Source organism: Parasteatoda tepidariorum, chromosome 8 (assembly GCF_982258835.1).
Source record: "Parasteatoda tepidariorum strain Cologne lab strain chromosome 8, Ptep-v5.0, whole genome shotgun sequence".
NCBI lineage: Eukaryota > Metazoa > Arthropoda > Arachnida > Araneae > Theridiidae > Parasteatoda > Parasteatoda tepidariorum.
This window is the reverse complement of record NC_141762.1, coordinates 77,507,673-77,523,182: the sequence shown is the minus strand read 5'-3', so window position 1 is coordinate 77,523,182 and position 15,510 is coordinate 77,507,673.

Genomic DNA, 15,510 nt, shown 5'->3' with positions numbered 1-15,510 from the left:
TGGTCAATACTGCTCTGAACCATGCATCTGCACAGAATCTTGCTCTCCCTACAACAATGCGCAATAAACAAAATTGCATCTTGCAAATAAAAGTTGACGAAAAAAGAGCTTTATGCTAATATATTTTTCTTAATGTTTGTGTTAGGGCACCACATAATAAATAAAATATGCTGATTATTTTAGTCTTTGGTAATTATAAAATAAATTTCTTTAAAATAGATTGTGTAGATAATTGGTTATATTTTCTTTCTTTTTAATGAAAAAAACTATCTTATGAACCAAATGATGCAATGCAATAAATTTTTATTTATTTTTTGAACATTTGTTATAAACTTTAAAAGTATTTGTACTCATGTTAAGTAAAGGAATATATTAAGTGCAGAGTGTCTTTTAAATGTACAGAGAGTTCTTTTAAGCGGTTTTAGTTCTACTACTTTTAAGCATTGTTCGACAACAAATTTATGGCTTAAGGACCAAATGTATGGCATTTGAGAAATAATTACCCTTTAATTTTTTCAGGCAATTACACATATTTTTATATTTTTTAATCAAACTTCCTTGTTACAGATTTAATAAATAATATAAATTTTTCACCTAAGTAACCTAATAGAATATAATTAAATTTAAGAATATAATAAAAAGTAGCCTTACAAAATGTAATTAAATGTAAAAAAATCTATTAGATGCTTTTGTAATAAATATGTAAAACACAAGTTTGTTCATTTAATGGTTGAAATGAATAATATAATGTTATTTTTTGTAATTGTATATATGCTCTAATACCTTAATAGATTATTTTTGAAAAATCGCTTGCATGCATAAATAACAAATGATGCATTTTTTAAACTAAGCTAGATAACATTAAATTTACATAAAAAATTATGTTTCATGCCGTAACCACTCTCCTTTCCTAAGATATATGGGTTATTTAAATAAAATTTTAAAGCATAGTCATATTGACAAAATTTCATAAGATTCATCTTTATTTTGATGAAGAAAAAAAAAAATTCTAAAAAAAAATTTAATTGCACAATAAATTAAGATTACATTACACATATCTGTAAAAAGTAATTTTTAAGATATGGAAAAAAAAAAAAAGAATCATATTTTTCAGTTAGTTGGCTATCTGTTGATCACAAAAGTACACAAGTATTACAAGTGGTGAACTTCAACATCTTTTTTTCCTGTGGTTTTTTATAAAAGAGTTTCATATTTTAATCTAAAATAATCACCCTTTCAAAAAAAGAAGAAAAAAAAAAGAAAAATACATAAGTTAACAATCGAACTCTATATGAGTTTCAAAAAGGAAAATTTTTAAAATTTATTCAAATAATAGAAAGTAAGAGGACACTGTCTCAAAATATCATTAAGTTTTTCAAACCTTAAAATCAGTTAGGTTAATAAAACTAATATTTTCCAGTCGGTGTCATTAACAAATCAACGAGGCTGTTTTAGAGATTTCAAGTAATCAAACTGTTTTAAAAGAAAAAAAATCTGATTTTTCTTAAATAAAAAATATTTTCCTCGTTTAATCATAAAAAACCATTCTAATTTCATACTATTTTATTTTCATGTGGACATAAAAGTAGAATAAATGCCTATTTTTGACCCTCATAAGATAAGAAACTTAATTCCCACATATATTATTAGAAATGCGAGGAACGTTCTTTGATGAAGTTTATCGAAAGAAGTAAGGTTGAGGGATTTTCGGTGGAGATCAAAGTTATTTACGAAAGTGGTACGCCCTGTTTTTTTGTGTACCAAAAATTGAATTATTTCCTTCGGTTTAAAAAAAAAAACTTTTTTAAAGAATATTTTCTTTCTTTCTTTTTCAGTTTTGTATCTGATAGGTCGTTCATGAAGGAAATAGGTTATATTTCAATTAACAACAGAATGTAGATAAATTGTGCTCGAGGCATTTTGAAATAATTATACAATATGGGCATTTTAGCTTGTCTTAAATGTGTGGTCTTAAATTTCGATTTACCATAAATATCAACTGAGAGAAGGATTCTGATTGTAGCGGTCAGAAAACGAAGAATACTTGTATTATCATCTAATAAAATTTCTGAACTCTAGCTACAGGGAAAGTGATAGGAATTCCGATTGCGCGAAGCCATATATAAGTCTTTTGACAGATAAAATATGCAAAAGCGTACACGTTATCAGTTCTTTAAAAAAGTTCTTCTTTACAGGTTTTTGGTTTTTCTTAAAATTGATGCACTGATTTGTAATCAAAAAATTAAATTGATTTATAGTTGTACTTTTAAACCTAGTGTGCACATAAGTTGAATAGAAATTATGTTTTTTTTTTTTAATTTTTAATGCGTAATTGTACCCTTAAATTTTCAATTTAAAAACTGACACCGAATTAAGTGCATATCAGTTTCTACAAAAATAAAAGAAATGAAAAGTTATGTTTCTCATTTATTAATTTTATAAACTATGTAGTACAAGTAGTCAAAAAAAAAGAAAGAAAAAAATTTATTCTTTTAGACGTTAGTCACTCACTTCGAACAAACCACTTTCGTAATATATTTCTATTAACGGCGAACATTTATCCCACAATTTTTAAAAACGATTCGCCCCACATTTTTTATTTTAGATCTGATTAAATATATTTTCCCATTTTTAGCCTACTTGTTTTTAAGATATTTACTTTATTTTCCAAGTTGTAAATTATTTATTTAAAATTTTTAAGTTATTTTTTTGGATTCTCTTATAGAAATTTTATAACTCATTAGTTTGATTGAAAAGTTGTTCAAAATCTAACACAGTTCTGATTATTACTAAATATATAGAAAACATAGATTAATTAGGCTAAGGTTGGAAGTAGAAATGTAATCGCTTCGGCTAGAGCTCCTAAAAATTAAAGGAACTTAAAAAAATTATAATTTTTTTGTTTTCTGAATAATTTAGAGGAATCGCGTCAACCACTTATATATTTGTTATTTAATCATCTAGTTGTGAGCCAATGGACGCTATTAACACACTCTATTACAACTTGTCAAATAAATCATACGTTACATTCAAATTAAACAAAAATAGGATAATTCGTTTCAAATTAAATTTATTGTGCAAATGGGTTGCAAGAATAATTTCTAGTTTCAGGGAATAGGGACATAATTACACATCGTCTATGAATGGAATTTAAATACACTTCTCCCTCAGTGTTATTGTTCAAAAACAGGTTTTTTTACAGACATTCCACCCCACTTCCTCTGACCTCGAGGATGCTACTTACCAAGAAATTTACCTCAAGCAAAGCTCATATTCTTTTCGTTCCTGTGTTGAACATAAAGCTACCTAAAAGTACCTAGAACTTAGATTATTCGCGTGAAAGTTTTCAATAAATCAACGATTCTTTCTTTACACAATTTTTTTCCAATAAAACTTTAGTAGAAAATATAATAATTTGTGTAAAAACAATTAAATAAACTATCTTAATAATTGAGTGTTAGGGTTTTAATAAGTCAAGTACAAAATTTTTTGCAAAGCCTTATAATTTAGAACTTCTAATATTTTTCAAATCGATATATAACTTAAAGTTTCTGTGTCTTTTAGTTCCAATGCTAATCGGTGGCGTAACTAACTAGTGGAGAACAAAATAGGACTCCTATCCCTGAGCACCAATATCTTGAAAATGATTAAAATTAAATTATAGACTAAAATGCTCTTTTTTAAAAGTTTAATTTGCTAATTATAAGCCTCATAACTTCTTCAAATTTTTATTTTCTTTACCAAAAAATTGAACAAGATGTTTATTATTATTGATGTTTATTTTGCATGAAGAGCATTTTCTATTATTATTTTTTACAAATTGGTAATATATTCAATGGAAAATGTCTTTAGGAAAACCGCATATCGTTCAATAAAAAATATCAAAGTATAATATAAGAACTACATCAGTATAATATACACTGTTAAATTTTAAACTAAATCGAATTAAAATTGATAAAGTTACTTAAGAATCACTGTGTAAAGCTGCAACATTTTATTCAAAGAAAAATTTAAAAAATAATTACAATTGCGTTTTATTTAAGTTTCAACCATAAGTAGAGCAAAAACTTAATTTGGCCTTGGATGCCCAGTTAGTAAAAGTTCATACGCTGGTATTTTATTAATTTCACAAAATCATATGACTCATTGAAACTAGCTTGCGTACAGCCGAGAAAATCTTTTATTATGTATTTAGATTTTTCGGAATAAAAGATACAAAATCAAATTTTGCTCAAGCCGTAATTTCTACATGAAGTAAAGATAATAAAGAAAATTTTATTTCATTCACGCTAAAAATGCATTTAAATTTTTGACGTGGCATTATTTTATTATAAATTTTAATAATGCTATTTGCTGCTGTAAAAATTACAATCCAAATATTTATATATATATCTGTGTGTACACACTATTTTTAAAAATTAAATTAAAGCAAATTTAACAAAAATGAATTTATAAACTGCCAAATTAAACGGTTTTTGCAAATAATCTGTAATGGAAATTAATTTTTCATGTAACGCTTTAGAGCAGGGTTTCTTAACCTGTGGTTCATGGTCTCAGGGGTCCATGCGTCATACTTTGGGGGTCCGCCGACTATTTTTAAGACGATTGGATCAATAATATTTAAATAACTTTGATCTTTTTTTTTTCTTCTAAAAGATGAAAATACATACATATTTGAAACTAGGTGATTGAGATACCCCAAATTCAGTGCGGACCCTCTAATATCCCTGTCATATTTTTAACATTCTCCACCAACCGACTTTCAGTTTGCAGCAGCAGGGCAACCCCCTGATTACGTCCGATTTGTTATTTTTATAATCCTCTATCAACCCCTCATTTTTTATGAGCCGTCCCTTTGCACTTTTCTCTTAGATATGCCAGCAATCCTCCATAATGTGAGGAAAAGAACATTCGCAAACCATAAAAAAATTTAACATTTTCAAAAACACAAAGTAGCCTTCGAATTTTATTTCAATTGAAAATAAAGTAAAGTAAAAATAATTAATGATTTTTGCAATAATTTTTTTACAGGGGGTGGTCTGTGACTTCTTAAAATTTTTTAAAAAGGGTCCATTATACCAAAAAGGTTAAGAAACACTGCTTTAGAGTTTTCAACGCTAATCACATATTATGTATCCTTAGCTTCCGAGCTAAAATAATTTTGCCAATTCTAGTGTTTAATTTTTTAAGAAAATCTCTAGCTCCCAAGTTATTTTCATTTAAATTCTGTAAAATATATTTTTATTCAAACTTTCTGGGTGTTCTTTGATGTTTTCTAATGTACTAATGTTTGCTAAAAATTAAGTAAAAAAGATATTTTTATTGTGGATTTGAAGTAAATATTCATGTTTAAAAAAAAGTATCGAATTTTTATAAAAAATACAATAACGTACGAAATCTCGATTAAGTATAAAAACGGAATTAATTATCAATGAAAAAAAAAACAACTCTTTTCTTTTATCACCGAAAGGTTTATTATTAATAATAACTGAATTAAATTGCGATCGAAATTTTTACTACTTTCCGACTAGCTACAGTACTCGTATCTCTTCCGGAGCTCCTGAGCTAATTGACAACACAAATCGTTCCCTGATCACAGCAGAGTTTATTACCATTTTATCTGCAAATAGAACAATCACCACTAAATATCTTGAACTCCTTCTGAGAACCAAAGTGCTCTAAATGCAACCATTATTCTATTGACAAAACAAGCTGCGTTATCTCCTAGATCATTGGTTCCCAAACTTTTTTGTCTCGTAGACCCCTGCTTACCTGATATTAATTTTTTGTAAATTCATCAACTTCAAATGTATTTTTGACAGCTGGTATAGTGCTACTTACTGTGACAGATATAAATTTTTAACTGTAGAGAAGTGTAGTGTGAAAAACTTAAGAAAAAACACATGTTAATTTTATACATTTATTAATTAAATTCAAATTAAAACGAGTCAAATTAAAATTTATTATCTGTTATATAAAATAACTAAGCAATAAATAAATGCTTTTAGAGGGAGGGATGAACCTGATACTTTAATAAGTAATTATCAACATTTGGCATCAGTTTAGTAAGGTTTAATCTCAAATCTCATCAGTAAATGACAGGGCCGGATTTAAGCTTGGTGGAGCCCTTATAAGTTCAATTCTATTTCTGTACACCTAAAGTAAACTGTCATTATTTTTTATTGTTGAGTATTAACATTAAATTTTTTTAAAAATTTGATATTACTTTATTGTTAAATATATTAATTGTGATGAGACTATAATGCAGAACCTTTCTTTTATTGCACATATTTTTTGAACGATAGAAAAAAGTTACAACAGAAACAAATTTTAAGCACAGAGTAAAAATTTAGCATGCTGGAAGGGCCATTATATATTTAACAGAGTTTTTTTTAAAATTTCATTTTGAATATATTTTATTTGCAATTTTTAATGATTTTTTGCTAATTTTTTTCTCAATTGGTTTTTCTTTACGATTCTCAATTGTTCACGACTACCAATGTTTAACTCGGTAGCCTTGTAATTTTGAACCGAGGCCAGAAGACAAGGGAACTGCTGGATCAGTACCCAGAGGTATTTCTTATGAGAACTTTGTGACCCCATCAGATTTAACATGCGTCAGTCACCATTTTATACATGGGTATTCTTCTGCCGGCTGGATTCAAACTCCAATTCTCACGAACACGAGTCAAGAGCCCCATCAACCAGGCTATCCCGCCCACATTTTTAATTTATTTTATAACAGTCATTGCACAGCCAACCCAGTTTCGAGTTTACGACTACTAATATTCAAATCAGTAGCCTTGTCAATTCCCAATCCAGCAGTCCCTACACCCTGGAGCAGGTAAGGGCCGTTCTATTAATTCTGTTTGTAAAAATAAAAAGAACATTTCGTAAGCTGATATTATTTAATTGATGTTTACATTAAAAATATATCTTCATTACTTTTGCTTTCTTTTTAATTGTTTCAAGTACATTTGTTAAATTTTAGTGCAAGAATAAAAATTATCATTATTTATGTAAATTTTTGGCTTATATTTTTAAGGATTTATTAAAGGGTCTATTAAATATCAGAGAGAATAAATGTAATACGGGTTTGAAGTATCAGCTCCTCTCTTTGTGTATAGTGGCTAGGACAAAGAATATATATTCTTTGGCTAGGATGTGCAAGAGCAGCACCCAGTCAAAACGAGCATTCAACATATCAATGAAACACACTAATGCTTTATATCAATTAGTTTTAGATAATTACAATTGTAGAATATGGAATGAATTTTATTATGGAATGGAATGTTTTAAAAGACAACTATCTGTTAATGTTAAACATTTTAATCAACGAAAAAACAGAACCAATATTGGGAATAAATGTATTATTTTTAATTACTGATAAATTTTGTGACAGAAAAAAAATTAAAGCCTGATAGATTTCAGAATTTTAGAAACGCCTTCTAGTTTTACCAATCAAATAGGTTTCGATGTCTTTCATACCACCTGTCTCATTTGTGATTCAACATTATCATTTCTGTTTCGTTCTTACTTAATATTAATATGATTGCGACAGTTAATTTGCATACCTCTTTTACTACATTTTTCGAGGAGTTTAAAAATATAATATTGAGGATTTTAACTGAAATTTGCTTTTTTTGTATGCCTCTTTCATTACGTCATCTTCACATCCACACGCAACTGTCTCCTCTAAATAATGCTATATAAAATGAGATTGCAAAACAAACGTGTGTAGTTATTTAATTTCATATTCAAAAGTAATTGTTTTTTGAATTGACAATTTCAGTCATTTTAGATATTTTTAAGTGCTATTTAAAACTGCTGCATATCACATGAAAGCATTGAATATATAATTTGTACACTTTTAAAGTGAAACAAAAGGAAAATCTGATCCTTAGAAACAGATATTAAATAGTCTAATGATCGAATGAAGGGGTTAAAAAAAAAAACTTTTTTATCTTTTAAACTAAAAAATTTATTTACAAATAATTTATTAATACTTAAATTGCTTGAAAGATGATATGTTTCATTCTAATGACAATGAAGTTTTTTGTTTTATTCAGCCATTCATTTATATTTATTATGTCCGATAAAGCAGAAAAGAAGCATTTTGGGCTTCTGAGGGCCCTTGTCATCTCGGGGCCCCAAGCTACAGCTTTATACGTAAATCCGGCCTTGGTAAATGATGTCCAGTCTGTTTCTTTCTTTTATTGTTAGGAGATTAGCAATTAAATTAGAAATGTTTTAAAACATTAAGCTAATGCATTACTATATTATTTCATATTTTTAACGAAAGCTGCTTATTATTTCTTGTAACAGCATATTCCATTATTCAATATTATGAATATTTCGTTTTTTTGTTTTTTATACTTATTATTTAAAAGATAAATACAGAAAGCATCACTATTAAAGTAACTTAAAAAATTATTAAATTAAAGATATTAAAATATGAAAAAATTATCAGTTTGTGAAACTAACAAATCTTCTCTTTTTTTTTAAACTTCAATTTATTTTAAACGATTCATTTCGCAACAAGTCACTACTCACAATTATGTGAACCAAATAAATAATTAGGTGATCAGCAAATGTCGTCGAATACGGAATAAATTATTTGGAAAATCAATAAAACAATATGTTTGTTTCGTGTCCTAATTTTTTTTAAAGTACCAATTTTTCTTTACTTAAAGAAAAATAAAATAAAACTCTTTTTGGATTGTATAAAAAGTATCAAAGTCAAAACTTATCTTAATAATTACTATATTAATATAAATTTGAGGTCCACTTTTATTTTCGATGTTGAGCTGGAATAAAAGATTATTACTGATGTAACGAATGTTTGAATTAGAGTTGTACCATATCCTAAAATTTTACTGGGTTTGAGTACCCCATAAATAAAGAAAAGAAAAGAGAGACTTTGCAGTGAACGAGCCATTAGACAATGCCAACCTTCATCTATCAAAAGGTATCTCAAAATTGAATCAAGTTATCATGTCTTATATATAAGTGAATTGATGTTAAGAAATAGTAGTGGTAGTTACGCCACAATTCATCCCCTCTGTATTTGTGAAAGACCAGGAGAGCTGGATTAAGGTCACCAGGTTTTGAGCTTTAGCCATGATAGTTGTATTAAGTTCATGACTGTGTGTAGTGAATCGATGTTTAATAATCATATTGGTAGTTACACCACATGTTTTTAATAAATTTTGTGATTTAAGTCTGTTATTAAACACACCAAAATAAAATTTATAATTTTAGTTCCAAATTGCATAACCTAAGGTAAAAATATAAATAGAGACAAGTTTCCTAATATAGTGAAGATTTCATGGAGAGGGAATCCATCAAAGCTAAAAAATAATCATTTCACAAAAAAAAAAAAAAAATATTCAATTTAAATATCAAAAAAAAAAAAAAATTTCAACAATTTCAGTTCAATTGTTACAACTTTGATCAAGACATAAAAAGTACATCCTAAGAAATGAGATTAGAAATATGATTTTCATAACCATATAACATATATTTTTGGTCTCAATTCCTTTAATTTAAGGAAAACATTTTAATTTAACTCATCATTTCGGGTAAAAATAAGGTAAATATTTTGAATAAGAGGTAAAAACAATCTACCATGGCAAATAATTTTAATAAAATGTTTCTGATGGTCAATTGAGCTAATACAAAAAAAAAAAAAAAAAGTCAACTATATTTCTGGACTGCATTTCTTAATTAGTGGTTACATTTAAAACTTTTGTTACATTTAAAAAAAATAAAGTTGTTTTTTTTTTAAATAAAAACGTAAAAAAATTGCCAAAGGAAGTAAAATTTTAAATTATATAAAAACAGGAAGACTGAAAAAGAATTTCATAGTTCGAACACAAAACCTAACTTTCGTCACTATTTGTATAATAACATTTACAGGATTTAGATTGGTCATTTTATTCAACCATATCACTATATAAAATTATTTTGAAAAAAGTAGTAAAGAATATTTGCAGAATTCTAATGCAAAGAGTGTTAATTTAAACCTCTTAGGCTTTGATCGAACTGCTGCAGAATTTTTAAAGTTTTTGCTATCTGATAAACAACACTAAATATGTATAATGGTTATTAAACAACAAATTATTTAACATTATTATTTATATATGGTACAATTTGAAGGTTTCATGGAGCTTTTATTAACAAATACTAGTATCTTTTTACATTTATCAGTTAATTTTTGACATCAAATAATTTACATACATTTCTTTCCTTTTTGTTACTTTAGATACGACTTTTAATATTGATAAAATCAAAATTTAAAAAAACTTAACAACACTGTGAATATAGGGATAAATTCTGCATTAAAATTTTTCTTTTTTCTCAAATGAATGTCTCAAGAAAAAAAAGAATCATGCCAATCCTGGATAAAACTGAAGTTATATAATCGAAACTATCGAAAATAGATTAACTTTTTTTAAACATTTTCTTAATCAGATGGAATGAAAAAAAAGGTAAAAAAGTCATCTGCAAAAGCACTGGTAATACAATTCTATTCTACCATTTAGAAAAACTATAAAACATCAGTCATTATTAGACAATTGTGTTTCTTTTAAAAACTGATATTTTAAAATTGAAGCAATAATCAACATTTATAGACTGCATGTTTTAATATTAATTGATATTAATAAAAAACAAAGGCTTTCAAACTGAAGGTATTCAAATTATAATTTGACATAATTAAATTTAACCTATCTTATATAAAAGGGTTTTAATAATCTTAGTTGGACGAAAATAAAAGTATTATTCGAATTTCAAAAGGGCAAACAGAATAATCATAAATTTTTAATACATTCAATTAAATGCTACTGCTTTAATGTCACTTATTTTGAAGGATATACTTATACAAAAATCTTCTATATTACATTTAAAAATGTAAATACTTTCAAATATTTTTTTATAATCATAAACATGGCTAATTTGAAAAACCAAGGGCTGAAGGCACAAAAATCACACAGTGTGTACTCTACTCAATGCCATTATATCAAAGGAAGTGTGTATACCTTGCTTATGTAGAAAATTTCTTTTAATAGGGTGCAGTAGGAATGTATACAGGAGCATGGCATACTGTCGTTTGATTGTTTTTGTTCTGATAATCATAAATTAAGCATTTTTTATTAATGCAAAAATGATTAAATTTTTTCCAATATTCATCTATATAATATAATTTAAATATAATAAAATTTAAATGGGCAAAAAATTAATAAATGTATGTGTATGCATAAGGTAACAACTCTTTATTATTATAATAAACTTTAAATTATGTTATAAAATAAACAAATAAATAAAAAGAGTGAAACCACTGTAACCAGGTTCTAGTTAAAATTAGTTGCAGTTAAAATAAATTGCAAAAGTTCAACATGCTATTTTCAGAAGAAAAAAAAAGGAAGATCATATTTATAAAATTTGTAAATTTTAGTTCTCTCAAATTGCAAAATTTGCCATCACAATACTGCTTTTTGAATAAATAAAATACTCAAAAGTAAAGCTATATTTTTTAATTAAATTATCCGTACTCAAAACTCTATTAGATGCTTTTGAAGAAAAAATGCTTGCAAATTTTAAAATTCTTTTGAGAAATTCCAGTTAGTCCAATTCCAGTGCCATCAACACTTAATACACAAAAAGTGAATTTAACACTTTAATCGTTATATATATTTTTAAAAAATTATTAATAATAGGTCATTAATTAACAGGATCATCTATTTTATTTGATAATAATAATTTCCAAATAATGCAAGATTGAAATTGATTTTTTGTGTACGTACTAACATTAAATACAATTTTTTAAACTTCCGATTCCTGAGAAAATAAAAAAATATTGAGCTCTTATTCGTTTAGAAAATATAACGATTTTGATAGAAATATTTTAGTAGCGTATAAATATTAGTAAAACTAACTAGCAGATAATTTTATTTTGAGACATTTGCCAGAAATTTCAACAGAGTATGTAGATTAAATTATTCTCATGTCTCTAAGTTTTAACATAAGAAATACGATGTTTTAACACCTTTGCATCTAGATTTCCAACGATTTTTCTTTGGTTCAACTTTCAAGCTTATTTCGAATTTAAATATGAAGAAACAACATAAATGAAAGCTACGTGATATCAATGTAAACATTGAAATTGCTGATGCTAGTCGCTAAATCCTGAATGACTCTCTTTCAAGCGCGTTCGTAAACAACTGAAAAAACAAAATATTCTGATTTTTGATGCTGGAAAAATTATTAATTAGTGACTTTTCTCCCGAACAGTTAAACAAATTAAATACTGAATAAAATGTTTTAAAACTGCTATTGGAATAAAGCTAACAATCTGTATTAACACCTAAAACAAAAAGAATTTGCAATTAATGAGAATATAAATAAGTATTTTATGCTTTTTTTCGCAAATTGTCCTCACTAGCGGTAAATTTACATATCTCGTAGCCTTGTAGCGCCATCTAATTTCCAGAACCAGAACTACAAAATCAAATGTAACAAAATTTTTATATGCTTTTAAAAATAATTCACAACCTAATTTTCCAAAAATAAACATTTTAGGTTCTGGCTAACAAGATTTTTAAATGTCGTGAAAAAATTCGAGACCCTTAGTACGCTATTTAATCTGTGTAACTGTTCGGCGGTTTTTAACATTACAGGTATACGGCTTTAGGACCACCTTAAGTTCTGGCAACACTGCTTCACATGCTTTCCCCATTAGCGTGTGGAAAGTCATAGAGGAAGGAAGCACGTTAGTTTCTCTCTTGATTTTCATATAGATTAAAATCTTTTAACTTGAAAAACTATATGGAACTGAAAACTACATTAAACAAAACATAGTTCTAAAGAAAAGTATCGTGGAAATTTTAAAAAATATTTTTATTAAATAAAAAGGAAAAATATTAAGAAAAGGGAAAAATTGTAGTACATTCCTATACAACTGAAAAGAGGAGGAAAGGGAAGGGAGAAGGGCTAAAGGCATGAAACCGGTCTCTCCCCAGATGGCGTATTCGAGTGTTGCGATCGCGAATTCAACCGAATTATTAAAATGACATAAAATTCATTAGTTCCGGAGAAGGCGAAATATGCAAAAAGGGAAATTATTAACATTAAGAAGGCTCTAACTTTCGATTGTTTTTTTCCTTCTGACGGATCAATTGAGACCGTTATTTCAGTTTGCACTATTTCTAGGCACTACATGTTTTGTTTTTATGCAGAATTTTAATTCAGAGAAATCTTTCGGACATATGTTCGCTAAAGAGAGATGACCGCTTAGAAGTAATAAGATTTCAGAAATCTAAGTTATTTTAAAATTAATATGGTAGCTAAACAAATACAAAATTAGGTTAGACAGATACACTTTTTTTAAAGTAAATAAAATCATAATGAATAATATCCTAAGATAACTGTAGAAAAATGGGATATGCTTATTACTTTCATGCTAAATTCGCTCCTAGCAAATGAGTAAATGTAATAAGGTTTTTGATTTAGGTTTGTTGCCCCAGTATTTTATAGAACATGTATGAATAATTAATAGACAACAGTTGCAAATATATTTTCTTGAAATGCAAACATAAATATTTTCTTTCAAATAACACATTAATTGTCCTAATGCTATTACTAATTTAGACATCTTTGAGGATTAATTTCTTAGCAAATACTGTAAATGTTAAAACAGTGACAAGTGTTTTAACAAAATTTTATAAATATATTTTTGAAGGCATTTTTTTATAACCTTTTAACAGAGAATATTAGATATATTTTTTTCATACTTTTTCCATCATTCTGTATGAATTTAAGTTAAAATAAGTGAAAAATTTTACATTTAGTATTTCATTAATTTATGCTCTTGTTGTTTCTATTAATACATGCCGAAACCAGCAAGCCTGCTTGGGAAACCAAGCGAATTTAAGGCTGAAGGTGGGTTTCAGGTTTCTCAGTTGCGCCATCTATGACCAAGAATATGTTTTCAACAACACACACATCATAGCCCGTTTTACAGGGCAGACATATTCATAAATCCAACCACACATCGTAATTTTGACAGGAACAAGAGAACTATCAATCTCCAATTCAGTATTCCCAGAGGTATTTTATTTTATAACCATTGTTGAATAGTTGACCCAATTTTCAATTCCGTAGCTTTGTAATTTTGAGCCCAATTCAGAGGACAAAGGAATTCCTGAATTAAGTATTGGGAGAAATTTGCCTCTGTGAAGGACTTCAGGATAGAATTAACTTGCATCTGCAATACATGGAGAGGAAAACCTTCCACGGTGAGCCTGACGGCAAGGCGACTCTAACCCATAATCCGTTAATGACTGAGGATATTTTACATCAACACTGTGGTCGGTGCGAGTTTGGTGTGGAATTTGTTTCGACCAGCCATCATTGAGAATCGAATCGGGGTCACTTCATTGGGAGGTGAGTGCTCTATTCCTTGAGCCACCACGGCTCCTTCAGAGGTATTGACTTGTTATGGAAACGTGGAGGACTTTGTGACCCTGACAAATTTAACGTGCATATGCCACCCATTTAATACACAGGATTTCTCTGGCTGGTGGGATTCTAAATCCTGTTCTCATGAACATGAGTCCGATGTCTTACAACCATATTATTCCGGCCCTATAGTTCATTGTTATGAAATGCAGCATGGAACAACGATGTCTTTCTCTAGGTAAAAGATAAAATATTCTTAACATGGCTCACTTTCAAACAATAATTTTTTTTTAAAATTTGCAGTTATTTAGATCTAAGAGAAACAGTTACTTATCATTGAAATTTAATAAATTTATGAAATCAATTATTGATAAATGTTTAATTTTGAATGAAAAAAAATAATTCAGACTTCTTTTCTGAATTTATATTTTATTGCAAATATAATTACAATAATTTGCAATTTTTTTTGCAGCTAATAGACATTTTTACAATAAAAAAATACCAATCTTTATTTTTACATGTAATTAGAGCATATATATATATATATATATATATATATATATATATATACCGGATACCGGTGTCCCATCTGCTTCAACGGGTTAAAAAAAAATTATTTTTACATAACTCAACAAAAAGCTCATTAGGAAACATTTCATCGCATTTTCAGTCTAAGTTGATTTAGCAATAAGTTAGCTGTTAGTAAATCAAATTATAAGTTGATTAGTACGTTTAATAATGAAGAGAAATAAGTGTGACTAAAATTGGCCATTGGTACTTTTAAACTAAATTTAATTAGAAAATGTTTCTTTAATCGTTAGCTCAACCACAAGAGGTTTTCAAAGATTTTTTTCCCCTCCGTGTAATGCAAATACATGTTAGTTTCATAGACAAAGCTTTTCATGAAAGCAAATTTACCCCTTATTTGCTTGATCCAGAAGTTACTTCATCTTCTGGGAGCTCAAAATTACTAGGATACAGGGATTGAATTATAACATTAAGGAGAACAAAATCTGTCTGTCTTGATTTTCTGTTCAAAATTGGAAAAAAAGA